Source organism: Halichoerus grypus, chromosome 4 (genome assembly GCF_964656455.1).
Source record: "Halichoerus grypus chromosome 4, mHalGry1.hap1.1, whole genome shotgun sequence".
Taxonomy (NCBI): Eukaryota; Metazoa; Chordata; class Mammalia; order Carnivora; family Phocidae; genus Halichoerus; species Halichoerus grypus.
Window position 1 is genome coordinate 53,662,467 of NC_135715.1, and position 27,984 is coordinate 53,690,450.

Below are 27,984 nucleotides of genomic sequence, written 5' to 3' on the forward strand. Positions count from 1 at the left end.
CCTAGATGTAACATATGCCCCTCACATATAGTATATGCTTCCAAAATATTTGATGAATGAATGAGTTAATTAAACAATCAACTGACCAATCAATGTAAGCCTAAAACACAACAGAATTAAGTAGCTGGAGGAAAACACTATCACACACTAAAGCACTTTGAAAAATTCCAAGGTTTTGGCATTGTCATCTCATCATATGGTCAACATAGGGTCTTGGATGTAACTCACTTCCAAGATGTAGTATAGAGAAGAGGAGCTGATTGCGCGGGGACACTGAGTTGTCCAATGTGACAACCAACATTCTAATAGCAAACAAGCAGATATAAACTCTAAAAAGTGGACAAATTTCTTTTAAAAAAAAAAAAGTTAGCTTGGGATAAATTAGTGAATCCTTCCATGTGTTCCCATGATACACACCCTTTTACTACTGATGGTCTCATCACACCATTACCTCTCCTCAACAGTTTCTGTGTCACACTAGGGAGTGAAGACCTGGGCATAGCCCCCCAGGATTTTCTAGGCAAGCCAAGAAAGCTCCAGAATGGATTCACTATAGGCTGTGATCCTATCTTGGATAAGGGGAAGAGGAGACATGATAAGCTGAGCTATGTCTAAACAGAACCTAAAGATTCCCCATCTCCCTGGATTCAGAATGCAGGGACCACATTAGCAGTTCCCCAAAACAGGGACTGCCAGTCACTCCTTATCAATCAAATAGGAGTTAGAGGCAGAGCTGGCCTAGCCCCCAGTGGTAATTTGTTATATCTTGCTCTGAATCTCTTAATAGTTTCTCAAAAATATATTTCATTATATATAATCTACAGTGCTCCAGAAGCTGGAATTCACTTTCTTCAAATTAAAAACTGTAAGAGGAAAAAAAATATAAGAAGTTCTTTTTAACATTAACCCATTGACATCATCAGGCTGAGATGGTCACCCCTCCAGAAAAGAACTCCTCAGAAACCCATCTAATTTAATCACACAGGAAGAACCCCCTGTGCTAACTTTCAACTCCATTGCTCCCTCAGACTTGAATCAGTTTTAATAAATGCCCTGCACGCACGACTGAAAAGAAGGATTTGACCCCTTGAAAAAAAAAACTTTGACAGCTCTAGGACACATGTATTTTAATTTAAATCTGCCCCAGAGTAAAGCGTCTAAATGACTCATCAATGGAAAAAGAAAAAAAAATTTTAAAACAATCCCTAGTTATTACTTACATTACTACCTCTGCATATCATGAGACCCAGATTTGTTACCATTCAACAAGCAGGATTTTCTAATAATAAGGAATTGAAGAAAAGATAGCATGTTTTAACTCTTTACCCCTTAAATTTCATTTTGAGTGTTCCAGCAATCTAGTTTCCTAGCTATATAAGAATCCCAGCTCTACAATTTCAGTCGTATCTATACAGTATGATAAGCACTTCCAGAAAGAAAAAAAAAATTGCTGTATTTGCCATCTGTACTCACTACCTTAAGTTCTACAGCTATGTTTCTGCACTGGGGCCTTAAGAACGGCAAAGAGAAGGGGGGAGGAATCTGATACCCGCCAAAGCATGTTCTGAGTGCCTTCTCCCCCTGTGACTCACGTGGTATCTTTTCAACATCAATTCTCTGTTCAGTTTCACTGGTACCTCAACATCTTTGGATTTCTTCTACTCTCATCTCAAGAAGCTAGCACCTTCGGGAATGATAAAAACAAAAACAAAACTACTTCCTTCCACAATATTTGTGTGCGTGTGTGTGTATACGTGTTCATCTGTCATATGATTTCCACATCTGAACTTAAGATCAAATAGTCGAATAGCGCATACCAAACAAGAGCTACGGAATGCAAACAGGTCAGTGAAGGAATACCCCTTGCCACCACTACCACTATGTCCCTGAAGGATAGAATCTGGAAAAGCTATTTCCCAGTCCCTTGATCCAGCCAAGCCCTCCATTAAACAGACCTTTCAGACAGAGGGGACTGGGTGAATGCCTCTGTAAGAGATCACCACATATTTTCATAGTTTACAAGGATAAAGCAATTACAGCTTTAGTCATTCATGAATAAAGCCTCTTTAACATTTTAATGAGAACATTAAACTCAGCTTCACTTGGTTTGGCCTCCCCAGAAAGTCTGTTAGCCTAAGAGAAAGTTTCTTTAAAAGCAGTAATGAAATTGCAGGCCTGTCTGTGCCCCACAGGGCATGACTGGGCCACAAACACTGGTGGCGTTATTTCCCTCCTGAACAAGCCTATATATTTTGATAAGACTACAGTTTGGGAAATGAGAGAAGGCATCTGAAGAAATACCCTCCTCTCCGCAGTATTTGTGTGCTTGTGTGTGCTTACTCATTTTATATCTGACTTGTCTCCTAATTCGCTTTTATGTTATACACAGCTTTGACTACAATGTGTGACTCAATAAATGTTCAATCATACTTTTCTGCTATTTTCCTTTAATCATTTTGTACTGGCTCTGTTCTCTCTTGCAATGTGACTGATTCCCACCAAGGCTACCAACTGCTGTTCTCCTGGAGACCCATTAAATTCAGCAGACAACCAAGAGAGCTTCAGAAGCCAAAGGTGAACAAGAAATCATTCTCAGACTCAGTGACTTAGCATGAATGTCTGCCTCTTCTCCTGAACAAAACCTGAAGCAGTGTAAGTGAAAGAGTTTGTCACCTTGAAAATTGAGCGGAAGAGACGAGTAAAGCCAAAGGGGCTTCATCTGCAGGTAATGCATGACATTTACTGAACACCTACTGCAGACTAAGAACTATTCTAGGTCCTGGGGGGTACAGTCAGGAATAAGGCAGACAAGACCTCCATTCCCACAGAGCTTAAGATCTAGCTGGAGAGACAGGTAGCAAACAAACAAACATCTTAGAAGGTAATAAGTGCTATGAAGAACATACAACAGGGTGATGTGATAAGACAGGCTAGTTAAATAGGCTGGACAGGAAAAGCCCCAGAAGAGCAAAAAGCTATAGCAAATCCCTGAGGTCATGAAAAGACATGGAGGAACCTTAAGTGCACGTTACTAAGTGAAAGAACATAATCTGTACCATTCCAACTGTGTGACATTCTGGAAAAGGCAAAACTCTGGTGGAGGTAGTAAAAAGATCAGTGGTTGCCAGGGGTTGGGGGAGAGGAAGGGATGAACAGGCAGAGCACAGAGGACTTGTACACAGTGAAACTATTCTGTACAACATTACATAATGGTAGGTATACGTCATTATCTAGTTGTCAAAAGCCATAAAATGTGCAACACTAAGAGTGAAGCCCGAATACAACTACAGGCTCTGGGTGATAACGACACATCAGTGTAGAAGCACCAACTGTAACAAATGCATTGCTCAGGTGTGGGATGTCCGTCGCGGAGAGGACTGTGCGTGTGGTGCGGTAGGGGACAGGAAATCTAGGAGAACTCTCTGGACTTCCCGTTCAGTTTTGCTGTGAACCTAAAACTGCTCTAAAAAATAGTCTATTTTTAAAAATCCTTAAGGTAAGAAAGAGTGTGGTGTGTGGAAGAACTAAAAGAATTTCAGCTTTGCCAGAGTCTAGTGAACAAGGCAGAGAGGAATGACATCGAGGTGAGCCAAGGAGGTCATGGTTAGAAATCTGAGTTTCACTTTAAAAGCACCAGGAGCCAATGCCTAATTTTAAGCAGGGCTCGTTTTCATGTGTTTTACATTTCTGAAAGGTCACTCTGGCTACTGTGCGGGAAATGGATTACAAAGAGGCAATCAACAGAGGCTGATGATGGTGGTCTGGTCGAGGGCGGGTTTGAAAAGGCATCTGAAAGAGGAGCTAACAGGATTGGTGATGGAGAGACTGGATACGGGGGGTGAGGGAGAAAGAGAAGTCAAAGATGATTTCTGAATGGGAGGAGACAGCACTTCCTGAGATGGGGAAGATCCCTGGGGAACTACCCATGAGGACCACACAAGGCACCACATGCCATGTGGCAGACCTATGGAAGCCGTGGGAGTGTCTGCATCCACCAAAGAGCTCAAGTTCTGCTCATCTGATCCCTGCCTTCATGGGAAAAGCAAATGTCTATGTGCGAGTCACAGACACACATACACTCACATTATCCAGGTGGATATATGTGAATATATATAATGTGTAGTAAATGGTTTCTGCAATTTAGAGCAAATGTAAAATCATTTCAGAAATCTTTCAAGGACTGAAGAGAAAGATTGTTGTTATTCCCATTAACTTGTAAGGAAGCCGAGGGCAAATAAGGTGAAGGGTCTTTGCCGAAGGTCACACAGCAACTGACCAGCAGAGTGGAAACTTGGAGCCAGCTTTCCTGGCAGGAGATCACAGCATACACACATCACACACTCCTGTATGTCATCCGGAATGTGCAGGGAGCGCTGCGGGCACTGTTCTGCACGTGAGAACACACATGCTGGATGAGGGTGGGGTGCTGCCGCCACCTTGCCTGCAGCTCATCCTGTCTAGATGCTATTTTAATAATCTAGAAAATGTGGCTGACAAAACTAAAAAAAGTAACACGGAAGCAAACCTTACATAGAGCAAATCAAACACTAAAGTGAAACGTGACACAGATATTTTTTATAAGATTTTATTTATTTATTTGACAGAGAGAGAGACACAGCAAAAGGAGGAACACAAGCAGGGGGAGCGGGAGAGGGAGAAGCAGGCTTCCCGCTGAGCGGGGAGCCCGATGCGGGGCTTGATCCCAGGACCCTGGGGATCATGACCTGAGCCGAAGGCAGATGCCCAACAACTGAGCCACCCAGGCGCCCCTGTGACACAGATTTTTAAATGGACATTCGAATGACAAACACCACAGTCTCCCATGCACAAGCTCTTCAGAAACCCTCCCCGAGGTTACACAGATAGAGCTTCCTCATAAATGGGAGAAACGCATGTGCCCATGACTCACTGGCATAACATTATCTCCTTATACACTTCATCTGGAAATCCTCTTCTGTTCCTCAGGCTTCTCAAAGAGCACCAACAGCCCAAACAAATTTTAGGAAAAGGGAAAACAAAAACACTAGATCCAAAGAGGTGACAGGTCTGGTTTTTGTACTGTTACTTAAAAGAGTAAAATTCAGCCAGGTGAAATTACCACTAAAGTAAGTCAGATCATATTTAAAGAAGACAAACATTGGGGAAAGGACCAGGAGGCCTGGACATGCCGTTTAGTCTGCATACTACCTATACAAGTTTTAAAAATAGGCTTCATTCCGCCAGGCTCTCCCTCAGAAGCTGTGAGGACTCCCACCTCACAACATTTAGAAGTCTGAAAGGGAAACAGTGAGGGGGTGTCTGCCTCTGTGTTTGTCCCTGTGAGTCATACATTCTCTGTTCTTACTGAATGTGGGTTGTTTGTTTTCTTGTTGATTTGCAGACTTCCTCTCTACTGCTTTTCTCTAATAATGTTTTTCCAAAGGACCCCTCCAGAGCAAGCACAGCCCCACTAATGGACAACATGGCCACAGTTAGTGGTACTCACAATAACTAGACTGAGAACACCCAAAGAAGGGCGTTCAGAAGAAAGAGTTTAAGACGCTTGGTCAGTTATACCCCATCCTCCAACCTGGAGATTGAGAAAATCATTTTTTAGGGCTAAAATCATGTATAAAGATGCGAACCACTCTCCTCTGCCACTGATTTTCTTACCAAATGCGTTCATGAATGTACAAAAGGGATATGCTCTCAGCATCCACAGAAGGACAGTTGACACTTGCCCTGTTAGATAAACACTCTGGTGGCTCACTCTGAAACTCCCCGCAGGCTCTCACCAAGCTTCCGTTCACATCAAGATCCTCCACCCAGGCCTTATCTATTCCTGTCCATTCTGCTCTGTGGAATGCTTTTTACTGAATGGACACATGATCTTCTCGTATCATTCGATTTTTTTTTTTTCTTTTTGGGGAGGATGGTAATGGAGATTTGCAAAGAGAGTTCAGGAAAGCGGATGGCAAGAGTCAAGGCAAAATGGGGGTAATTCATAAGAACCTGACTCAGAGAGCCTGTCCTAGGAAGAGCCTAAGCCGGTGATCAAGATGGAGGCCTGGGGGGTGCCTGGGTGGCTCAGTTGGTTAGGCAGCTGCCTTCGGCTCGGGTCATGATCCCAGGGTCCTGGGATCGAGCCCCGCGTCGGGCTCCCTGCTCGGAGGGGAGCCTGCTTCTCCCTCTGCCCCTCCCCCTGCTTGTGTTTGCTCTCTCCCTCTCTCCCCCTCTCTCTCTGTGTCAAATAAAAAAAAAAAAAAAAAAAAAAGATGGAGGCCTAGGGAGTGCAGACAAATACACCAGTAGCAGTGACTGGGAAAAAGCCATGGATTAGAAACCAAGGAGGCATGCAAGGTGGTGGCCACTATGAGACATCTTAGAGGCAACTCCAGGGGCCAGGAGCAGACGCTGCAAGGACGCCAGTGGCACCTGCTATGGGAAATGGTGAGGAATCAAGCAGGCAAAAATCAGGTAAATATTGATACTCTTTCCCCTTCGTAGTCAAAACCACCTCTTTCCATTTATTTTTCCTATAGCCTTCCTTCCTTCACCACCTGAGCCCAATGTTAAATGTCCTATTATCTTCACATGACACCTGAAACCCTGGCCTATTACCATAGTGAGGATCCTATGAAGATCTGTGCACATGCACACACTGTAACTTTCCTTGCAAAGCACTTTTCACTGCTATTGTGTCATTTAATTCCCACAACACTATGTGATATAAGCACTTAAATCAATCAATCCAGGCCCAAAGAGATTTATCTTGCACAAGAGTAAAAACCTTCATTCAAACCCAGATCTTTTTTTTTTTTTTAAAGATTTTATTTATTTATTTGAGATAGAGAGAGAGTGTGTGCATGTGTGTAGGGAGGGGCAGGGGGACAGAGAAAAAGTCTGAAGCAGACTCTGTACTGAGGGCAGAGCGGACATGGGGCTCGATCCCACCACCGCGACATCATGACCTGAGCCAAAACCAAGAGTCAGACGCTCAACTGACTGAGCCACCAGGTGCCCCCAAACCCAGATCTTCTGACTTAAGATCCTGTGCTTCTAGCATATGCTGCTAGTGTATTTCTTGTTCTCTAACTTTATGTGCTGTAAATTTCATTAGTGTAGACTTCACTGATTCAGAACTGGTGAGGCAATAAAATATCATAATTTGATAACCCCCTTACTTGGAAATCTGGGATGTGCTACAATAAGTGTTGTACCTACAATATAGGTACAGGACTTTGGACGGCAAAGCTATTCTGCACCCTGAAGGTGCACAAAAAGAAAGCCTGCCTTTGTTTAGTCGATCTGAGCCAGTATCACCAACTTAGCACCAACATGCAATTTAAAAAAAAATGGGGGTGCCTGGGTGGCTCAGTCTGTTAAGCATCGACTCTTGATTTCAGCTCAGGTCACAATCATCTCAGGGTCATGAGATCGAGCCCTGCTTCGGGCTCCATGCTGGGCGTGCAGCCTGCTTAAGATTCTCTCTCTCCCTCTTCCTTCCCCCGCACCCCTGCCCTGCTCGCACTCACTCTCTTAAAAAAAAAAAAAATCTAACTACAAACGATATAAGTCTGTGCTCAAGGCTAATCAATGCTTTTTTTTTTTTAATTTCAAAAAAAATCCCCCAAATATAAAAGGTATGATCTTAAAGTAATAGCAGTGAGTCTATAGGCTAAAACAGAAAACAACCACCCTCATATGACTTTGTCAAGTACCTTTATTATGTCTTATTTTATCCTGTAGTTCAAATTTTCTCTTAATTCATATCTGCCTTTCCTTAACAAGTCCAGCATAAAGTTGGTTTTCAAATATTTGTTGAATGGAGATGGAAGGGCACATAAGTGAAATAATTCATGTATCCGTCAAGCTATATTCCATGTCAGGTGAAGAGTGAAATGCCACTTGAGTCAGACACGGCAGACCAAACCTGGGCTTTGCAATCACGGAGATCCAGACTCAAAGCCTGCTGTTTGACAACTATACCACCATGAGCAAATTCGCTCACCTCTTGATTCTAGGCTTCCTCATGAGCAAGATGGGGAGAACACTGAGCACCATGCAAGAACTGGTGTGCGAGTTAAACGAAGTCACAGATTTGGCCACATCATAGTGCTTCTATACACAAAGCCCTCTTGTAAAGCTAATGGCTAAACATGAACTTTGTTTACAATGATGGTCAATTTCCCCTCCATGAACATCACTTTTCTAATCATGGTCTAGAGATAAGTTGTGCATAACTGGTGTTCAACAAATTTTGATGCCTTCTGAGTAAATGTTCCAGAGAAGTGAAGCTCACCTTTTATACACCAATACTCTATATCTGAAAGCTTTCTAAAATGCATTACGCACTTAACCACTTTGCTAAAAGAGCAGCTTGAAAGAACTTTAACCTTTTTTTGACTCAGGGTTTATTGACATAAACTTAAAACAGCACTGGAATGAAATATTTTAATTTTTTGGAGGCTTTTTAAGTCCGTAGATTTGCTCATACTAAATATTCCCAGATTCCTACACTGTGATCATTCCTTTCATTTCTTCCTGTGGTCAGCAGCTTCATCTCCTGGAAAGCATGAGACACTGTGGAATTTACAGAACAAAGTCCTTGTCATCTTCAAAGAGTTCACCAGGAATCATTCTCAGATATTTCTCATCTGTGGCCTCATGAACACATGTTTGGTAAGAGCTATATTTCCTAGTCTAAGATGGACTGGTCTATCCCTAATGTCTTACACATTATAAGGTACTCAACAAATAGTTATAAAATGAATTAACAGAGTTAACACTATGCAACCTTTGTAATTACTGTTTTCTATTTGAGACTTTGTTGTTCTAATCCACATGTAGGTCCCTTACCCGTATGGTTTTTTTTTTTTTTTAAAGATCTTATTTATTTATTTATTTGAGATAGCATGCACATGAGAGAAAGAGGGCGAGGGGCGGGGGCAGAGAGGGAGAGGGAGAAGCAGACTCCCTGCTGAGCAGGGAGTCTGACATGGGGCTCGATCACAGGACCCTGAGATCATGATCAGAGCCAAAGGCAGACTCCCAATTGAGCTACCCAGGCACCTCTGGGGTTGTACATTTTTATCTGCAAAATTATCCCTAAGGTTCTTTCCAACATTAATCTCCCATGATTTTATCCTTCTAGGCACATATATATGTTCCGTGTGATACAACTGCTGGAAATCTGATCACCAGATAAGTGAAGCCTTAGAGGACATGGTGAATAAACAATGCATCCTTTGCCCTGTAATCCAGAAACCCTAGAAAGAGGGCACAATCCTATACCACGGCAGCAAATATAGAAAGAATTAGCTCTCTTACTCATTTCTCCCACCATTAATATCATATATAGAGAATAGAGAAATACTGAACTTGGAGTGTAAACATACTGATTTTTGTGTATGTGTCAAATGTTCATAAGTGAAAAACCTAGTATTTCTCAAAAGAAGTCAATTGCATCCAGGCAAATAAAACCTTAATGTAAATGTTTTTCAAACAACTATATCTAGGGCTTTCATTGACCCTTTGTTACAAGCTGTTTCTTCAAATACCGCTTGGTTCGTATATTAACTTATCAGCTACATTTGTTTAAATAATACTACAGTTTCACTACTTGCACAGAAATTCAACTTCCTAAAACTACAGTCTAACTTTCTCTATTAAAACCGAAATTTCCAAATTAAAGGAGTTCATGGGTTTCACACATAAAGGAAGTAGATGCAAAAGTCAAACATTTATCCACAAACACGCTGGGGAAGGCACCGTGAATACAACCTCTCCCCTGGAGGCCTGAGGCAGGGAAGCCGTGGACAGCTTTCTCTTCCGGGCAGGATGGTGTTCCTTTAATTCGATTCTACATGAATTCAAGGTATACTTTCCTCAAGCACTGCACCAAATTCTCAAGAGAATACAAAAAATGAATAAAATATATCATCTCTGCCTCGGAGGAGATGCAGCGAAGCCGAACATGCAAGAGCAGTAACACTGCCCTCACAGGAGTGCCTAGGACAGAATCCCACCTTTTCCATAAGTAGCTGTGAAACGTGGACAAGTGACTTTACCTTTCTGATGCAGCGTCTGCTGGGGTAAGGGTTACATAAGTCATTATGCCTAAGGCATTAAGAACAGTTCCTGGCACACAGGAAGCCCTCATGGTTAGTATCATCATCATGATTGCCATAATGGTCATCATTGTAAACATACAATCCATGAGTGAAAATTTTTCATTTTTTTATTTAATAAAATTAAAGCTATAACAAACTCTAAGAAATGAAAGGAGAAAAAAAACAAACGGAAAAACTATTTTTTCCAACAAGCTGCCTTATTATCCTTGTGTCTTCCTGACAAATCCTAACTACACCTACTTCTCAGAGAGATGTAAAGATGGCAGTGAGTGAGTGTGGAGAGAGAGTAAAGAAAGAAATATGACAAAGAGGAGAGAAAAGGAGAGAGAAAGAAAGGGTACAGATGGGGGCGCATTTCTGAGTTCTTTAAAGATTTATTTTTATTTAAGGGGGGCAGCAGGGAGGGGCAGAGGGAGAGAGTCTGAAGCAGACTCTGTGGGGAGCCCTACACAGGGCTCAATCTCTACAACCCTGAGATCACAGCCTGAGCCACCCAACTGACTCTGCCACCCAGGTGCCCCACATTTCTGAGTTCTTTAAAGCCACCAGATAGACAGGAGTTGAACTGGAGAGAGAGAGAGAGAAGAGGACATTAGCTCAGCCCTGCTGGGACTTTTTCCCTCCTCTGCTCAGAAAATCCTTCCTCAAGCATTGAACTACCTCACTTAGCTTTTCCTTACCATTTCCATGCATTTCTTTCCACTGTTTACACTTTGTTTCACAAATTATTGGATGTATAAAGGACTTTAGAAGTTACCTAATCCAATTTTCTTATTTTATACATGAGAAAAACTGAGGGCCAATGAGACAAAGTCATTGCGGCAGGTGGTCCAACTCTAATATGGCACAAAATTAAAATGGGGCTCCCTGTGCCCCAGACCTAGGTTATCTCCCTTAGGACAACAAAAGGAGTACATTTACCGAAAAGCAGTCTGGCTGACCCTTGTTCCATTTGGCAGACACACAAATTTTTATCTTGGGAAGAAATTCTTGAGAAATATTTTTAAATGAATTAACAAGAATCATACTGTTTTTAATTCAACAGACATGTTTTATTATTAACTTTATTGCCTGCTAAACCTGAAATTAGGTTTTTCTATGCTTGGTCAGGTCCTGCCTAACCAATAACAGGACAATCAGATTTCAATTAAACAGATATTCCCACTTAGGCCATACACATAAACACACACACACACACACACACACACACACACACACACACACACACACTCAAGAGGCACTTAATCAAAACAAAGTTTGAGCCCATTCTTATCATTCTCCTGGCCTATGTTTAGGAAAAGAAGGTATCAAATATTTTATTTTATTTTTTTTAAAGATTTTATTTATTTATTTGACAGAGAGTGACACAGCGAGAGAGGGAACACAAGCAGGGGGAGTGGGAGAGGGAGAAGCAGGCTTCCCGCAGAGCAGGGAGCCCGATGCGGGGCTCGATCCCAGGACCCTGAGATCATGACCTGAGTCGAAGGCAGACGCTTAACGACTGGGCCACCCAGGCGCCCCGAAGGTATCAAATATTTTAGATAAGGCTCTCCTAAAACAGGTATTTCAAATCATTTATTTTCCAAAAGAGGAACAAGTTTCTTCTATTGCTCCATATACTATTTCTAATCCAACAACAAAAGGCAGCCTAACCACAGCCTTCAACACACTTTCACATCTGGCTTCCGAATGTCTTCAGTATGGTTTGCCCAAACCAGGTCAATCGTCTCCTAAATATTCAATTTCCTCACTCCCAGCTTTCAACTCCACAATGGAAGACTGAAGCTCTGAAGAGTCTTTCAATACCTTTTAATAACATATTTAAAAATAGATGCTACATGTATTTTCCATTGTTTATCTCAAATCTTCAAGTATCTGGCTAAGACAAATACTTTTAAACCTTGGCGGGGGGGGCTTTCTCTTTCCCCTCTATCAGAGTAGCATCTTCTCTCCCATTTGCTTCACTGTGTGGGGTTTCAAAGGTATGAGGTCACTGTGATTAAGGGAAAGATTCAGGCATTCTTCTCACAGCTGTTTAGACTACAGGAACATCTGAATCTGGGCCACCAAAAATAACTCAGCTCTGCCGTCTAAATAGGTGTTTACCTTTAGTAGACTAGACACATATAAAGCTGATTTATTAGCACTGTGTTTGGGAAGTATTATTTCCATGGATCTATACTCTACTACTACATGTTTTGTTTTTCTTTTCCTTTCACGGTAGATACAGGCTGGCCATCATAGGTGGCAGTTGTAGTTGCCATTCTCACTCATATGAAATTCAACAATAGGAAAAACAGAAGCCAACATTACAAAAACAATTGCAGAAATCAAACACTCAAGCTCAGGAAGAACTGAAGATTTGAAAGTTTCCAAGGAAGGAAAACAGAAGTTGCCGTATCCTCCTACCTTGCATGCCAACTAGCAGTAGCCGTTCAGTCTCTCCAGATGCCTCATGAAAAAGAAACCCGCAAATGTAACAGGAGCTGAGATCCTGGGGGAGCCAATTAGATTTAAGCTGCTTTCAAAATTCTGTAAAAAAAAAATGGAATTAGGAAAGAAACCTGGCACTTGAAATGACATTCTACGTGTTCTGCTTAGGGCCTGTGGAATACTACTCATATAATGACTAGTTGTCACGCTTATAAAATAAACCTTGGGTTTTTAATATAACGGAATAAAGTCATTAGCTGGTGAAACAAACCTAGCTTCAGAGGAAGAATGTGGCACATCAAATCTAATAGGTACCTCATCCTTCATCTTTGGATTTATCAGGCAAAACATGACAAATTAGGCCAAGGTCAATGGCAGATAACTGCAGAGAAACTCCTCCAATAGCTGGCTGTGTACTCCTCTGAGGTTCCTGCAATTGTCTAGCAAAGCTAGGGCAGGGGAAGACCTGTAAAAAAGGAGGGATATTCAGATTCCATGCCCTGCCCACAATACAAGCTCAATGGCCTTTTGATAACCCGTGGCAGGAGAGGGGCTGGGGAAGAGGAGAAGCTCTCAGAAAAATGGCAAGTGTCTCCACAGAGGCAAAGTTATCTGGAGAGACTGAACTGTCACTGCTAATAGGCATGCAGGGTAGGAAAATGCAGCAATTTTTTTTTTCCCTTCCTTAGAAACTTTCAAGTCTTGGTTCAATTCTTCTCAGGTTAAGCGTTTGATTTTTGCAATTGTTTTTGTACATTGGGTTCTGCTCAGCTGGGTTTCAGCTGTTGGTGGGAAAAGAGGACCTGGTGTCCCCTGACTCCTGGATCTCTCCAGAGCTCACTATGCTAATTTGATGGCTATTTGTGAATCAGGTATAACTTTTCTTAATTAGATGCATAGCAGATGTGTCAAAGACAACAGAATCAGGCAAAAAGATAGTAAGACTTAAAAATAACCATCTTCAGTTGGGTTTCTGGGATGGTTTCTCTTTATTCAAAGATGAAGTAGCCACAGATCCATCTCCAAAGATGATTTTGTAAAAGCAGACTCTACCCCTGAGACCCTCACTGACTCCTTTACTTCTTTAATGCAACATCAAAGTAACTGGGTCTAAGAAGCCCACAAAGAGGTAAAGGGAAACGTACCCTCTTGAAAAACATTCCAGGGTTCCTGGAAAAGGACACGCTTTTGTTCTATGATGTGGTGGAATGTTTCAGATACATCACCTCAATCCTTCTCCTCCTAGGAGGGATGCTCAGTTCATTGTCTCTGGTGACAAATATGGATTAGGCACCTAGTCTGTCTCAAGTACCGAACCATATGTCAGGAAGGACAGTCGGAGAAAAGAACTCATATTCTGCCTCCACAGAGACTGCTCTAAGCTAATGAAGATGTATATGTCTCTTGGACATCAGCCTTAGCAACAGTTTTCTAGATATGTCTTCTCAGGGAAGCAAAAATGAAAATAAACTACATCAAACTAAAAAGCTTTTTTTTGCACAGAGAAGGAAACCATCAACAAAACAAAAAGACAACCTACTGAATGGTAGAAGATATTTGCAAATGATAAATTCAATAAGGTGTTAATATCCAAAATACATAAAGAACTCATACAACTCAATATCAAAAAAAACCCAAATAAGCTGCCAGTTAATAGGCAGAGGACCTGAATAGACATTTTTCCAAATAAGACATACAGATGGCCAACAGACACTTGGAAAGATGCTCAACATCACTAATCATCAGGGTCATGCAAGTCAAACCCACAGTGAGATGTCACCTCATGCCAGTAAGAATGGCTAGTATCAAAAAGATAAGAACAAATGTTGGTGAGGATGTGGAGAAAATGGAACCCTTGTGCACTGTTGGTAAGATGTAAATTGATATAAGCACTACAGAGAACAGTATGAACATTCCAAAAAATTAAAAATAGAACTCTGTATGATCTAGAAATTCCATTTTTTAATTAACATATAATATTTTATCTGTTTCAGGGATACAGGTCTGAGATTCATCAGTGTTACACAATTCACAATGCTCACCATAGCACATAGCCTCCCCAATGTCCATCACCCAGCCACCCCATCCCTCCCAGAAAACAAAAACACTAATTTAAAAAGATATATGCACCCCTATGTTTACTGCAGCATTATTTACAGTAGCCAAGGTATGGAAGCAAGCTAAGGATCCACTGACAGATGAATGGATAAAGCAGATGAGTTATATATACACAATGGAATATTAACCATAATAAAGAATGAAATCTTGCCATACATGACAACATGGATGGACCTAGAGAATATTAAGCTACATAAATCAGACAGAGAAAGACAATACCATATGATTTCACTTATATATGGAATCTAAAAACAGAAACAGATCCATAAATACAGAGAACAAACTGGTGGTTGCCGGAGAAGAAAGGGTTAGGGGAATGGCCAAAATAAGTGAGGAAGATTAAGAGGTACAAACTTCCCGTTACAAAGTAAATAAGTCATGGGATGAAAAGTACAACACAGGGAATATAGTCAATAATATTGTAATAAGGTCGTATGGTGGCAGAAGGTGACTATACGTATGGTGTTGAACACTGCATAATGGATAGAACTGCTGAACCACTGTGTTGTATGTACACCTGAAATTAATGTAACTCTGCATGTCCACTGTATTTCAATTAAAAAAATGTACATGTCTGTGTGTCTGTGCAAGGGGCAACTCACCTTTCAAAACTGATCTGTTTCAAGCTCTACCTTAAATATAACCTATTCCATGAGATTGTTCTGAGGTCCTAACCAGAAATAACATCTCCCTTACTTGAGCTCCTATATCTTTTGCTATTTTGTATTTTAGCCATTTATGTAACCATCTTATTACCCCCTGAAGTTCTTTAAACACCATTATTTTAATGACTGGAAAAAACGAAATATGTCAGTATATGTCAAGTTCTTGAATGCATGATAAAGACATGTGTCTTCAGTTACTGAAGTCAGAAAAGACTTCACCCAGTCATACTCAATAGGACCCTAGAGTTGAAGGGTCTTTGATGAAAGTGAAGAAAGAAGAGCATATCTACATCAAGGAAGAAAATAAGCAAAAGCCTGATGTCCTAGGATGTCTCTTAACACAGACATTTAAAATGTAGCAGGTTCTGATGACCTTCTGAGTGGCCATAAGGGGCAATTAAAGTCCTTTTAAGATGGGATCATCGATCCCATGATAGCACTCCTACTCCACACCAGTGACTGGGGAATAATAGTATCTTTGTTTCTGAGGCCCTGGAACTCCTCTGAGAACCATCACCCTGCAGAGAACAGGTAATCTTCAGAAACAATTGAATTCCCCTGTTTGCATTTACCACACTGAATGATATGACCTCTTTGGAGAGAAGGAAGGATTAAGAACTTAATTAAACCAACGCTCTGTCATGCCCAACAGCTACAGCCAATCACAGACAGTGACCAGCTTTGTCTTTCTATGGACTTTTTGGAACAGTATCTTCCCTAGATAATTAGAGAATGGGAACACATACATTGTATCAGCCAAATCCAAACATTTCATGATCATAACTAAATAGTATCAATACACATATTTGAGCTTTGGAATGGTTTTCAAAGAAAAAGCATTTAGAATGTCTCTTTAGAGCTGACAGTCTTTAGAAATTACTGTTCCTTAAGCACTTACTTCTTTTTGGCCTCATTGTGTAAATCATGCTGCTATTCCTCAATTTCCCAGGATCCCCAAGGTCATTCTCTACGGTGTTTGCATTAAACGCAACTTGGTGCCAAGATTCTGCCTCAGCTTTCATATTCGCTTGGATGACCCTTTCCCACACTGAGTCTCTTCATACTTCCCTACATCCAGATCTAGTTGATCTGCATTTTCTGCAAAAAGTTTCACTCCCGAGTAACTGCAATCGGCCTCTTGCTTAGTTTCCTTCCATTCCCCTGGGTAGGTCCCTGCCAGGAAGGCAGAGAGGAGGAGCTTTCTGATGCTAATGAGGCCTCCGTGCAGGACTCCAAGCTAATGGTGAAGAGCCCAGTATGGTATTTCTCTAGGGAGCCCAGGTGACTGCAAGTGCAAGGGCACAGCTGAGAGTCATTTGAGCACCTTGCTGTTAGCCTAAAACAGGTATTCCAACATCTGAGCAGTGACCTGTAAACGGCTTACATAATGAAGAAACGAGTCAGTGTACTTGGCAATTCAGACTGAACTACATAAGGTATTAATTCAAACGAAGTCTGAGAACTGTTAAATGGTGACAGATTTTTTTTCTTTGAGGTGCCGGCAGTAGAATAAGGGTTCATAAATTATGGACATCTGAATTCTGCTGTTTTTCGTCGTTGTGAACTTTTAGAGGACCGTGAGGTCCACATTGAGACCAGCTAGTCTTGCCTCCTGGGCATTAGGGGGAATGAGAGCACCAGGGCCTGCTAAGAGGCATACCCATTACTTATCAGATTAGCCCACCTCGGTATTGAAGAAACCTGCTGCAGCCCTTTAGAAGACCTGGGGGGTGGAGGGGGGAGGCGGGGGAAGATCATCGCCTGGCTTTAATCACTGAGAAATCTCCTAAAATAAGTGAAGTGTCAGCCAACATATACCAACCAAGGAGTCAAAGTCACATGAGAATTTAGGGTAATCTTTCAGCAGGCTCTTGCCACTGTCATGGTTGGAATGACAAAGGAAAATTGTCTGACATTCTAAACAGAGAAGAAACATAGGCAAGGCTTCCCTTTGGGGACCTAATGACAAACCTTGAAGGAGCTCTTAGGATATAACACCAGAATGTATTTGCATTATCTCATTTAATCCTCATAATGATCGTTTCAGTTAGATGATAACATTAATATTCTCCTTTTTTTAAAGATTTTATTTATTTATTTGATAGAGAACGAGCAGGGGATGGGGGGACAGGGTGGGAGAAGCAGACTTCCTGTTGAACAGGGAGCCCGATGCAGGGCTTGATCCCAAGACCCTGAAATCTTGACCTGAACTAAAGCAAATGCTTAACCACTGAGCCACCTAAGGTGTCCAATATTCTCATTTTTAAGATGGGGAGACTGAGGCTTAGTGAGCTTAATTAAGTAAATCATCCAAGTCTCCCCAATTAATAAGTGGCAAAGATGGGATCTGAATCCATGCTATCAATTACTAACACTATCAGTGGCCATGGTGTTTTTCTATCACAATTCTGTGAGCAGAAAAAAACAAGAATTCCCCAACAACAGCAACCACAGGACTCCGACAGGAATAAAAAAAAGAAAGAAAAAAAAGAAACCCGAGGAAAACACGGGATTTCTGCAACCACACTGTCAGTTCATTTCTCCGTTATGTGGCTTCATGATTCTGAAGTTGAAGAACACAAACGTTTGCCCACAGAGACAGGTTTGTTCTGAGCCAAGTGAGTCGTCTGTTAAAGTTTCCCACGTAGACTCAAACGTCACTCACATGGTATCATTCTTACTCAAGTATGATTTGTCCCATTTGGCTTTTTCAAGTGGTCAACGCCCAGGAACCAAGATTTTCCTACTGTGTCTCCTCCTTGGGGAGGTTCGGGAGGGGTGGTGACATCATGGGAGCAATATCTGTCTTCTCTGCTATGACTCAACTGAATATGTCAGGTCAATGCTATTGCTAGTCCTGAATCGATGCATGAATTATTCCATCTGCCAAGCAAACTCCCATGGAAAACAGCACACTATCTCCATCCCAGCCCTGAAGGACAAGGGGAAAGGCAGCAATAAGGAACTACTCAAGCAAAACTACACAAGAGAAGTGAGCTCTACCCACTCCCTTCACGCCTCACCCACAAAAAGTGTACATACAACATTTCCATTTCAGATTGCCAGAAACAGGTAAAAACAGAATTTGCTTCCTCCTCTGTGCTTTCATACTACTCTGTACAAACTGCTAAATTATAGTGCTTACCATATTGCCCTGTAATTATATTTTAAGTGTCTGCCTTCCCACTAATGTAATAGCTCCCTTTTCCCCCTTAATATCTGTATCCAATGCATCTGGTATCAGGCGGAACAAAGATTTGTTAAACAACTGAAAGACTGAATGTAACAATGAATGAATGACAACTTGCTCAAAGGCTCTCTTTAACTAGGGCAAAAAGAAATGTTCTCTCTACTCTTTATGACGGAAGATGGTTGACACTCTCACAATTAGACTGAGGGGTGGATCATGCCTGTTTGTAGTATTAGGTTTCTAGAATGTTTTGGCACTTACTGAATGTGTGTTTTGTGTATGTGTATGTGTGTGTGTGTGTGTGTGTGTACACTCCAGGCTCCTCTGCTCCTATATTCTATAGAATTCATCTCTCCAACCAAGTCTACCTATCTCATAACTTGCTCCCTTAATCACTGGATTTCTTTGAACTTAACTAATTCAATTAGAATCTTTACTCAAAAAAAAAAAAAAAAAAAAAGCATTCTTAGTGTAAGTTCCTGGAAAGAGGAAAGGGCAGCAAATGTGAGTTGGTATTACCCCACACTGCTGCCCACAATCTGCCAGCCATGTCCCAAGTATGATGGATGCTGGATATTCGGCAAGACTCAATACAGACACGGCCCCTCCTCTTGCAGTATTTACAGTCAGTGGGAAGAAGAGAGATAAATAATAAGGCAAGTAAAGTATAGTAACTGAAATGACAGAGGAAACACAGGGTGTTATGGGAGTATATGGGAAGGAGATCAGACCTTATTTGGAAATCAGGAAGGGCCTTCTAGACAAAGTATTTTTATGTTTTGGCCTGGACAGATAAATGAGACTTTACCAGGTAAAGGGAGAATGTGGGAAAGAGAAGGCCCAGAGACAAGGGAGAACAAAATGCAACCGAAACACTGAAAGAAAGTAAGAATGGCAAGGGTTTAAGTGAGGAGGCAAGGCTGGGCCTCAGCTATTTTATTCTAAGGGCAATTGGAAGTCACTGAAGGATTTTAACCAAGGTGGTGATATTTGAACCTGAGTTTAAAGAGAGAGAGACTTGGGTTGTAGGTAAAGACACATAGATTTGAGAGTTGTATTAGTAGAGTAGGCTAAGAGTATCAATAAATGGATCTTCAACATTTCCCTTGTAGCAAGATGACTTTGGCTGTCATATGGAGAATGGATTATAAAACTGTGCGAGGACATACACAGAAACAGCAGTCCACACGAGGACAGGAATGACTGTGGAAACGGAAAGAAGTGGATGGGTTTAAAAAAATATTAAGAAGACAGAATTAACAGACTTCGGTAATTGACTAGACCAGGGTTGGCAAAATTTTCCGTAAAGGGTCAGATCGACAAAGTTTAGGCTTTGCCTGCCATATGGTTTCTGCCACAATTACTCAACTTTGGTGCTTCGGTGAGAAAGGGGACACAGACAATATGTAAGTGAATGAGTGTCACTGCATACCAACATTTATTTATAAGAAAACAGGCAAACAGGCCAAATTTAGCCTGAGAATGAAATTTGCTGACCCCTAGACTGAGGGATGCAGCAGTAAGAGCAGTCAAAAATGACTCCCAAATATGTCAGTTGGTATCCGGTTGGCTGGGCTTACTAGTTACAGAGAAAGCAACAGTGGAAAGGGACGGGGCCAGAGAGAGGGAGACAGTTGTCAGTCAGGTTTTAGACAAGCTGAGTTTAAGATACCTGGGAGACATTACTCATGACATGTCCAATAAGCAGTTAGAAGTTTGGATCTCAGTTAGGAAAAAGACCTGGGCTCTAGGTAAAGACATATAGGTTTGGGAGTTGTCTTATTTAGGGCAGACTCAATGTTATTAACAGACCACCAAAAATCAGTGGCTTTAGTAAGAAGTTTCTCCCATGGTAATACAAGGAACTCAGATGGGGGTGGGGAGACAGTCATTCCAAGAGCCTGTCCAATAGTAGCATCCATCCCACTTAGCCAGAGGAGGAAGGTTCAGAGAGGAGCACCTATAGGGCTTTCTACGGGCCAGCTCTAAAAAGGGCACGCACCACATCTACTCACATTCCCCTGGAGAGATCTCACTCACAGGGGCACCTACCTACAAGCGAGGCTGGGAAATACACTAGAGCCACATGTATCTAGGACAAGGGTAGAATGGATTTTGGTGGGTAGCTATCAGGATCCACCCCAAGAGTCAAAATTACTCAATAAGCTAGGAAGGCACAAAGATGAATAAAAGTGACTCAGACCACTGTGAAGAGTGAGAACAAGTTCAGAGCTCTGAAGAATGCAAATGTTAGAAGATGAACTGAGGAAGAAGAAGATCTGGCAAAATAGAAGAACAACAAAATGAAAATTAAACTGGAAGATTGTGTTAGGTATTTAACGAACATAGGTAGAAAGTGCACATTTAATTATTAAGGATTGATCCCCATCACTGACAAGCTGACACTTACTGGGTACCACTGATACCATAAAAAAAAATGGTGTGAAATAGGAGCCAAATTGCATTTAAGAGAAAATGACAAAATCAGCTCCTCAAAAGAGCCAGATTTTCACTACCATTCAGATGGACTGCTTTAGGGCTATGCATTGCAATGTTCTTTTTTTTTTTCACTTTTGTGTCCGTAAAATCAACCTATATAAGTAAAATGTATATTCTGCATCAAAAATTTTTTGTGATCTTATACACACATGAAGATATTAATATAAATATGAATATATAGCTGTATATACATACACACTCACAGGATTCATTACCACAATGCATTCCTGTTTTGTTTCCATTTTTTGCAATTCTCCATCTCCCTGCTTTGCTCAAGGCTTCTCCTCCAACTCCCAGCCCACCTGTTTGTGTATCTGTTCCTGGCTTCCAATGAGAAGACCAAGAAAACGGGTTGGATTCCACCCCGGTAACACTTATTGCACTGCTTCACTATTACAAAATATGACACAGCCTGTAGCTTAAACAAACACACAAAAAAATCCAGGCCAGAACATTCACGCCCCCTTTCTCGGCAATTCTGAGTCAAGCGGACTTCAGCTAGGAAGAGAAGAACCTGAGATTTTGCAGAGCTATTGACCAATCTACCCTCTTCTCTCTCTTTGGAATGTAAAGTCTTTGGGGTAAGGAAGGGGATTCTGAGGGTTTTATATCTGGAACACTCTGTTTTTGGCAAACAGCCAGCCTTGCTTATAAATAAGTTAAAAAAAAAAAAGACAAGCAGATTAAAAAAAAAAAAAGATCTGCCCAGGAGGTACACAGATGGTAAAGAAAACAAAATTAGTAACCTCTTCTACTTGCTCAGCATAAATTATTAGTGTACTCAACCTGACCAAGTGACTATTTATAAGCCTGACCTCGAACATCATGGCGTTCAATAAATATAAATTGAGGATGGTGACAATGCTCCCCATATTTCCTTACTTAATGACACACAGTTGGCAGTTCAGTGGCACAAATCTTATGCATTTTATTCTTCCTTTGCTGCTCTTCACATTGTAACTCATATCAGGTGTGAACCTATTAGAAATAGTCTTCCAATTAGCAAAATTAATTCTTCCTTTGATTTGAGAGAGACCAACTAGTGTGTACGAGCAAAGGAAAATTTCGCAAGGAGCATTTCTTCCCTGGCTTCTGGGAGGAGATTTTCTGTCAGCTCCAACAAGACTTTCTTATTGCTACTTTTACAGGGTCATCATTATTCAAAGTCAGCTAGCTTCAAGTATCATCTGCAAATCGTATCTAGAAATTTAGCTGCTGATGCAGGTAATGTACGAAACTGAGAAACTGCAACTTGTCTCACACTGACTAGGTTAAATATGTAGCTTAAAAAAAAATTCTAGGCTCCTAGCTTGTCCACAGGGGAGGTAGAGCAGAAGGGCAGGAGCTCACCACCACAACGTGTATGTAACCTGTGGAAAAGCCAGAGGCATTGGCTCAAATAGAACCTGGGAATGCAAAACTCACAACGTGAACACTCTGTCTATGGCCTTCAAATGGCATACGTTGCTGGAGGCCCAACAGTTGTGTCGGGTCAGATGGTTCCCTCATCCCTGTCAGTCTCCTAAAGCCACCAAGTTACTCTGCCATCGCCTCCTCTTCACAGGACAGTCTTGTCTCCTGTGCGTCTAGAAACCTGAGGCCACTCACCAATGCTGGGAAACCTGGAGCCTCTCTTCACTCTTCCATGAGCGTCATCCACCAGCGTTCATGCAGCTCACCGAAACAGGCCTCTCATCAGACCCTCTACCCTCCCTCTGCGATGCCACCTTGGTTCAGGTCCCTGGCACCCCTTATTTGGATGACTACAGAAATGTCTAGTGGTTTCCTCACCTATAGGCTGATTTCTCTAGAATAGATCGTACCTGTGAAAAGACAAAGAAAATTTCCCTAAAACTCAAACCAGACAATGTCAGGCCTCGGCTTAAAACACTTGAACAATATATGCCATCTGAGAAAATTCTAAATTTCTTACATGGTTGAAAGAACCCCAAGCATTAGGCACCTGACCACAGCTACAACTTCATTTCTCATGACATCTGCCTCATAGTTCACATAACATACACACGCGCATACACACACACACACACACACACACACACACACACACACGTCCTGCTACTTCTCACCTCTGAGACCATTTACGCTAACATCTCTGCCTGGAATGCTCTTCCCCATTACCCCAACCTGACCCTCACTTGGCTTACTCCTGCTACCTCTTTACAGTTCATTCAAGGGTCACCTCCTGGAAGCCTTAGGAATCATTCTCAATACTCCTCAAATATTCTCCACCTAACTCTGTGAGGCAAAGTTAGCCCTGCTCCATGATCAAATGTTTTTGCATCTCTGAGTTAGTATCAAGGTAACAGATCTGTAGAACAGAACAGAGGAAGCAGAATTAGATCCAAAAACCCATGGGGACTTTGTGTATGTTGAAAGTGGAAAAGCAGTAGACTCTGAAATACCAGTGCTGGGGTAATGAGTTAAACATGGAGAAATTATAATTTTGGATCCTTACCAAGTATCTGCCCCCCAAATTAAGTCTAGATAGATTAAATATTTAAACGTTAAAAAAGTCACAGAAGAACTAAAAGAAAATTCAAGGGATAATTTCTATAATCTTAATGGAAGAAGATTTTTCCAAGCATAATTTTAAAGCCAAAAACTATAAAGATTAACACATTTTGACTAAATAAATAAGTAGCTTTTTTTTGGGAAAAAAATACTATAAATCCAAAAGATTGATCAAATTGAGAAAAATCCATATTTGTCCCATTGCCTGGCACCTAATTTATTTTAAGTAAGTTGATTTATATGGCAGAGGGTTCATCTCCCTAATATATAAAGAACTCTTGTGAACCAATACAAAAATACAAACCTTCTATGAGAAAAAGCAAAATAAACAACATCAACAGGTTCACAGACTGCCTCTAAATTTATGTAAAATTTTCAAACTCCCAAATCAAGGAAATTTAAATTTTAAGTAGTATTTTGCAGATGAGAATGACAAAAATTTAAAAAATACTGTGTTACTGAAAGTATGAGAAAATGGGCACTGTTAAAGACCATCGATAGGAGAGCCCTGGGAAGTAGTTTAATAGTATCAAAAATTACGACCCAGAATTTTCACCAGAATTTATCCTAGAGAGTACCTTAAATGTCCATCAACAGGTAGTTGCTTAATAAAATATAGTGGATCTTTATATTGCAATACCATATACCCATCAAAATGAAAGATATATGCATATTTAATTTAACAGAAAGCTGTGCATAACATGTTACAAAAGTTTCTAAAATTGGGTTAAAAACAATGTACCTGTGTTAAAATATATTTATACACACAGAAGAAAAAAAAAAAACAAGCACACACTTGGAAGGATATTTATCAAAATGGAAATAATCATTATCTCTGAGAAGTAGGACTATAATTTTTTTTCATACCTTTTCATATTATCCAATTTTTTTTTACCAAGAACACGTGTACTTTTATAATTAAAAAATAATTACCAACAGTACAACTATTTCCATTGTTGAAAAAGAACGGATAAAACGGAGAAAGAAGACAAAAACAGTGTTCATGAACGGACTGAGAGCAGGGTCACATGTCTAAAAGCACAGACACTGTAACTAACGCTCACAACTGGCAACTAGGAGCCCCGGTTCACCTGCTTACAGGTCTGCCAAACCCAAACAACAAAATACCAAAGGACCACTGAAACTTACTGCCTGCACAACGAACACTATAAATTTACTTTTCCGAATCTTTCTCATACACAAGACAAGCCATCAGCTATTCTGATTCCAGTGAGCATTAAAAAAAAAAAAAAAAAAAGGACGAATTGTTAATTTTTATAATAAAGGAGGTAAGGCTAATTTCCTCTCTCCCTCTGACAGTCTGCCTATTTTTAGCCAGAAAAAAAAGCTGAAAGACCTTTCCGCTGTAAGGATAAACCCATGAATAGGTTACCAGAACATGTTGCAAGTCTTTACATATGTTCCTTTTTTTTTTTTAATGTCTATGATTAGCTAATAGTTCTCACAAAACAGATGGAAATCAGAATATGGTTAGAAAAATGCAACAAACAAAATGTCAACTAACTAAACTTTAAAGTCTACAGATTTTATTACCCAATATTTAAGTCCATCATTTTAAAATGGGGCCTTTCAACCTTGGGGAGCAGGACAAAGCTAGGACTTCCTGACTGGTCTTTCTGAAAACAAAAGACGTAAAGGTTATTAATAGTGACCTTTTAATGTTTACCTTAGAGCTGGCTCATCAGATGTAAATTGTCACCCATGGATATGCATAATCAACTTTATTCCCTTTGCTAATTGAGAAACAGAGCTGTTAATGTCAAAAAACATTTGAAAAATTCACCAAGCTTGCTCAGTGGAGCAAGTTCTTTATAAAAGTCAGAGTTTCCATATGGTAAAATCATGGAAATTAGGCTAAGGGGGAAAAAAAAAAACACTAGGAAAGACTAATTTGTTATTGAGCTAGTCTGTGCTGGAACAAAATCAGTCTTAACGACCCTAAATGTGAGATTTTTTACCACTTTTATGTTCAAAAATAACTCCGTCAGCTCTTACGAAAAACCATTCCATCACCTTACTCCAAAGTTCCTCTCATGCTGAGTTTATGCTTTGCAAGCTGGCTGTGGCTTTGGCTTAGCAGGCATGCTGTCAGGATACTTACTTACCTATGGGACTTGGTTCACACAAGTCAGCCCCTTCCCCTTCTTGAACTCTCCTGACATCTTCTTCTAGTTTCCTTTAAAACTGACTACAAACGGGTACATGGGTCTCGCTTCAATTGTGTAGAAAGAGAACAATGTATTACCTTAAGTACCACTTCAAGACTGCTTCCATTTTTATAATACCAGCAGAAGTATGTATCATTTCAACTTACTGATGATGTTGGAGAAGATGTGGCTGAAGCAGGGGCTAACCACAAAGGAAGGCCCTGCCTTCTCCTAGTCTGAGACAAGACCCACTTCTATAGACCCTTATTCACTGATTCCCTTGTTTTATGAAACCCAAGTGTTCTTCTTCTTGAGACAGTCCTCATTAATGAACATTCTCTCTTTTGTAACAGCTTGAGTAAAATCTTCTCCTGAATAGTCTGGTACATTTTGTCTTTCACATGGTGCATTTAAGAAATTACAGGCACCCCTAACCATAAGCCCCAACCATTCTCCTTTCACAGGGATGACCAACAACCACTCTGTTTTGAGTAAAGAAAATACAGGAACATAGTAAGCCGATCACAAGTATTAATAGCACACACATCTATGCACTATTTAAGGCACTAGAAGGCAGACAAGGTGAGGGGGCTTTATCCTAAGCAAGTCCAGACTTCAAACTAAGAGTCATCAGGCCTCCTTGAATGATATGTTCACCACACACATCTCATATGAGCTATATGCCCTTCTGAGAAGGTAACATCATTAGTGGAATAAGCATGTGTTTTGAATAATGATTCCTTCAGTCATCCCCACCACACACTACGAAATTCTAAGTGGGTTAATTTCTCTGAGCCTTCATTTCCTCACCTCCTCATCAGCTTAATCAGTCAGAGGGCCCACCTTGGTTCAATGAAACATATTTAAACCCTTTCTCCTTCTACCTTTAAATTTTCTAGTCCTCTCTCTCTCTTTTTTTTAAGATTTTATTTATTTGAGAGAAAGAGAGATGGGGAGAGAGTGAGTGAGCAGGCAGGGGAAAGGGGCAGAGAGAGAGAGAGAGAGAGAAGCAGGCTCCCTGCTCAGCAGGGAGACTGCCGCAGGGCTCAATCCCAGGACCCCAGGTTCATGACCTGAGCCGAAGGCAGATGCTTAACCAACTGAGCCACCCAGGTGCCCCTCTTCTTCTTTTTTTTAATAATAGCTTTACTGAGATGTAATTCACATGCCATGAAAATTTAACCATTTAAAATCTATGATTTAGTGGATTTTAGTATATTCAGAGTTATGTAACTATTACTACTATCTAATCCCAGAACGCTTTCATAATCCCAGAAAGAAACACCATACCCATCAGCAGTCACTCGCCATACTTCCATCACAACCCATGGCAACCATTAATGTACTTTCTGTTTCTAAGGATTTGCCTACTATGGACATCTCATATAAAGAGAATCACCTCTGTGGCTGGCTTCTGTGAAAGAATTCAGTGAATGAGCATAATGTCTTCATGGTTCATCCTTGTTGTAGCATATATCAGTACTTCATTCTTTTTATAGCTGAATAAAATTCCACCATATGGCTATCCCAGTTTTTGTTTACCCATTCATCAGTTGATGGACATTTGGGTTGTATCCAGTTTTTTAGCTATTATGAATAATGCTGTTATGAACATTTGTGTATAGGTATTCGTGGGGACATATATTTTCATTTCTCTTGGGTGTACTACCTAAGAGAAAAATTGCTCCGTCATATTGTAATTGTACGTCTAAACTTTTGAGGAACCAAACTTTTTTCCAAACTAGTTATACCATTTTCTTTGCTTTTTGATTTCTTTTAGTTCCTTCTGTGTCAGCTTTCTGGTTGTTTGAGCTCAGCTGGGGAAATAATTGGGGTGATTATAAAGACATTTTCTACAGAATGGGCAATTTTTAGCCATCGCAGGTAAACACAAACACAACAAGGTGGTTGATGTGAGTCTGGGGAAAACAGAAAGCAGGGCTGCAGAGCACACAGAATATCCAAGGCAGGCAGCGCTCATGCCTGCAGTGCAGGAGCCGACTTAGGAAGTTCTGAGAGGGTTTTGATACGGTTTAAATTTTTATGCTCTAGACTTACAATGGTAAACCACATAAATGTAAGCACACCCATATCTTTACCTCAGGTGCATATAATATAAACAGGAAAATACAATAGGAACATAAATAATGATAGATATGGTTTTTTAGAAAACTAATATATGAGAAAATAATTCCAGTTAGGCACATCAGGGAAGATTATTTTGAAAAGGAAAGCATCTTAACTAGCTGTTAAAGGATAACCAGGTT

At 40.7% G+C, this 27,984-nt stretch overlaps 1 protein-coding gene across 5 annotated transcripts in view; it reads right to left on the bottom strand.

The window, feature by feature from the left end:
* Positions 1–27,984, bottom strand: part of ENOX1 (ecto-NOX disulfide-thiol exchanger 1) — a 550,763-nt gene that overhangs the window by 441,974 nt on the left and 80,805 nt on the right. Inside the window, exon 2 of one of the 5 annotated variants that reach the window (XM_078070324.1) lies at positions 12,522–12,644. The exons of the other annotated variants lie outside the window; for them this stretch is intronic. The gene's annotated coding sequence lies outside the window, so the exon portion shown is untranslated. The remainder of the gene's footprint in view (positions 1–12,521; positions 12,645–27,984) is intronic. 5 annotated transcript variants of the gene reach the window in all.